The sequence below is a fragment of the Leucopleurus acutus genome, assembly GCF_964270905.1.
Source record: "Leucopleurus acutus genome assembly, chromosome: 9".
Taxonomy (NCBI): domain Eukaryota; kingdom Metazoa; phylum Chordata; class Mammalia; order Artiodactyla; family Delphinidae; genus Leucopleurus; species Leucopleurus acutus.
The window spans coordinates 81,367,095-81,371,292 of NC_139144.1; positions in this window are offsets into that span (position 1 = coordinate 81,367,095).

A 4,198-nucleotide genomic window follows, 5' to 3' on the forward strand; every position below is an offset into this window, starting at 1 on the left:
GTAAGTCCTTCTAGGTGTTGCCCAGATAGGGTAGAAAGAGTGGAATCAGGGAGATAGCCTTTGGAGTTTCAGACCCACCAAATTAGAGGGGCTTGGGAAATATTTTGGGCATTCCATATATACACCAAACAAAGCATAAGAGCAAACCTTTTCAAGTTCAAGGTGCTCATCCTATAATTGAACTGTCTATTCACAGGAAGGTAACAGAATCCAGAGTCTCTACAGTCTATCATCCTCAGAGACCAGTACATAATAAAAAATTATTAGACGTGCAAAGAAAAACAGGAAGCCATGACTCATAGTCAAGGAAAAAATGTCATTAATACCACCACCCACACCCCCTGCCAACAGCCCACATATTGGATTTATCAGACACATATTTTAAAGTAAGATTACCAAAAAAAAATATGGAAAATATGTTCAGATAACTAAAGAAAAATATTTTCTTCATAAGGGAACAAATAAGAAATCTCAGCAGAGAAATGGAATCTATAAAATATTGCAAATTCTAGAACTGAAAAGTGGTACGGTAACTGTCAATAAAATGGAAAATTCACTGACTGGGCTTAACAGATTTAGGGGAGTGGAAGAATGAGTTAGTGATCTTGAAGATATATCAATAAACATTTTCCAGTCAGAAGAATACAGAGAAAAAGATTGGAGAAAAATAAACTGTGCTTCAGAGATATGTGGGACAATAGCCAACAGTCTGACATACATGTTACTGAAGTCCCAGGATAAGAAAATGAGAATAGGTAGAAGAAAATATTTGAAGACAATGACCAAAAGTCCTCACACTTGATGAAAACGTAAAAATGGATCAAGCCCAGTGATGTAAAGCAAGATATTCTTCCAGCTACTGATTCAACAGTATTTATTGAGTGCTTATTCATTTACTATTTATCGAGTACTTGCTGTGTTGGGCAAGAGAGAATATACATCTAAATATGGCACAGTGTCTGCCATAGATCTATAATACCCAGTTCCCTAACCACTAGTCACCTGTGACGACTGAGCACATACTTGAAATGTGATAGGAGGATAGTATAACATGATGAAATGGCAATGTTTTCAATTAAATAATATATAGAATTAATTTCATCTGTTTCTTTCCATTTCTTTAAACTATCTTAATAGAAAATTAAAAATTACACATGTAGCTTGCACTATATTTGTATTAGAATTGATCCAGGCAGTCATAACCTAGTTGGTAAAGTAGGGGTCATACATATAAATACAAAGTAGCTAAGTCTCAACTCAGATACATTGGGACTAGATACTTTTTGTATTTGTTATTTTATTAGTATCATTTTGATTAGTATAGTTTTGTGCTTTAATCGCAATAGTCAGGAAGGCTCTGGAAAACCATGCTGACATCATGTAGTTTTCAGCAGGTACTTGGGTGGAGATCTGACTTACAGGAGAAACTTCCCCCAGTGAGGTCATTCTTTGGCCAAACCTTCTTTTTTTAAAATTAATTCATTTTAATTTAATTTTTTAACATCTTTATTGGAATATAATTGCTTTACAGTGGTGTGTTAGTTTCTGCTGTATAACAAAGTGAATCAGCTATACGTATACATATATCCCCATATCTCCTCCCTCTTGTATCTCCCTCCCACCCCTGGCCAAACCTTCTTGTATGGAGTTAAAAGAAGTCCATTTTCCACAAAATTGTGTTTTGTCAAAATCATACTGTGGAGACACTCTCGTTCAGCAGTACCTAAAATAGCTTTAACATTCCCCTAAACTGGCATGACTTTAGACAGGCTTCTTCCTAACTCCAGGCTCCTCACCTCCTTTTTGCTTTAGAAAACATTAAATTCTTTCTCTGCTCCTTTGAGATATAAAACTTTTAGAAGCTTCTTGCCAGTTTTACAACCCAGGAATGCCTTTCTCCAGGACCTGGGAGTCATCCCGTTGAAATGCAATCATCACGGAGATCTCATTTTCTGTTGGACAGTGGGAGTCTGACTTCTAACATCTATGGGTGCCTGTTGGTGGCATCATCACAGAGAAAAACATATATTTGCAAACTGAGGAGTAACTCAATGGCTTCAGACATCAAGTTAACCAACCTTCCCGTTGGTTGATTGGGGACCTTCCCCCAGTGTCCTCCAGTACTCTTCCACAAGCTCACCCCATTGCTTTAAAAACTCTCCTGCCTTTTGCTTCAGTAGTGATGAATTCAAACCCAGTTCTGGCCTTGCTCCCCCGTTTCAATAGCTTGGAATAAAATCGTCCTTACTTGTTTAACTTTGGTGGGATTTTTGCTTTGACACCCAAATGTGAATGTCTGTGGTGGGCATGAAAGCCTCTGATGTCCCTATAAGCTGCCTCACGGAACATGTGGTTAACAGGTTTTTTGGTGAAGGATGGGGAACAGGCTGAGTTAAGGGAAAAGTTTATTTGCATGTAGTGATTGGTTTCTACCACTTCTTCATCTATTCAGTTTTACTGAAAATAACAATAAAACCATGGATTACATTTGTGTACCTATCTTATCACAAGTAGTTTGACAGTTTCTGGTATGAGTAATTTTTTGTTTTGTTTTAGTTTCTTTCAGGAACATTATTGTCTGGGGCCTAGAAGAGTGTTTGTACCCCCATATCCTATTGATTGTTGGAGAGAGATTGAAAGAGAGAGCGAACAAGCTGTGTTGGTGCACCCTCATTCTTGCATGCTTAAAAGAAATCAGGCCAGACTCATGGGGAACCCTGAAAGCAAAAATCAGGGACCAGAGCAAAGAAAGTTGCAAACCAGGGGGCACTTCCTGCCCTTGTGTTAATGTTGACTTAAGGCAGTGACCCTAGGGAGTGTTATTTTTGGAAAACATCTTTGGACTTAGAGAAGCTCATCCTACACATTTGTAGGTATCTGGTAGCTGTCCATTATGAATTCAGCTCCTTGAAATTTTTAAAACTCTAAAGATTTTTTAAAATGTTAAATATATCAATAATTGAACTTTCTGCTTTGAGATTTAAAAGTATTGTTTATCTTACAAACCATCCCCTGTTGAACATGCTTATACCAAAGAAAAAGGAGTTTGGTTGTGGCGATAGAGGCATTGGTGTTGGGAGAGGAGTGGAGTGTAGAATAATACAAAGAAACAAAATGGTATAACTGTAATCCCCAGTCATTGCCTAATTAGGCCGTCCTACCCTCTTGGAATTGATGATAGCATGATTTAATAACTTTATTTGAATTTCGAAGATCTATTTCACAGATAACTAGGAAATTGCCTACATCTCCACTGTTCTAAGTAAAGTTCCTGAGTTAAAGCCAGTTTTTCTTGGTGATGAAATACTTTCAGACTTCTGGGAAGAACAGAGGGAGGCCATAAAGTGGGTTTGAGGGGGAATAAGATACCAGAGACTCTTGTTTATGACAAAAGCAAACTTTGATCCCGCCCCCGCAAACTAAGCAGTTTTCCCTAAATCAATAGCAAAGCAGAATCAGATGCACACTGATCTTTTGCAGAACTCGTAGATGTCAGAGCTGTAACTGTTTTGAAGGACTTCAGCTTAAACTCAGTCAGAGGCTTTCTCTGAAGATCTGGTTTGAAGCAGTTGCTTCCCCTTTTGGAGGTTCCTGTGATTTCAAGACCCTAAACTATATCACAGATTAAACCTAATCCCTGGCACATCTTCAAGGTCAAAAGTCTTTCACACATATTCATTGTCTTGGAGAAAGATCTCCAGGAGCCCCACAGGACTGGGAATTTTCAAGGTAATGTAGCTTCTCTGAGAGGTGAGTGTAGAAGGTTGAAGTTTACAGGCATCCTTCCTCTGGTCCCACTCAAACTTCTTTTGATCATTATTTTTAAAAAGACCAACCTTTATCTTCCTAGTGCAGACACTCCAACTCCATTGCGAAGTTCAAACATGTTGTGAACGTGCATCGCCAGGGATAGGTGCGGGTGGGGCGTGGGAGCCTCTGTTGCTCAGGTTGCTACAGAAGGGAATTCCCCAACTTCTGAGCAAATTCACTAAATGCTTATAGGATTCGTTAAGAATTCTTCTACATTGTTAACCCATCTGTTTTTAGACTCATATCCAACAAGTGTTAAAAATATTGTTTTCAAAACACTTTATTTACTGATAATACCTTATATCTCTACAGCACTTAATCACTTAGAAAATATTTTATACAAACATTATTTCAACCTTATTTCACAACTACCACCCACCCATGCATT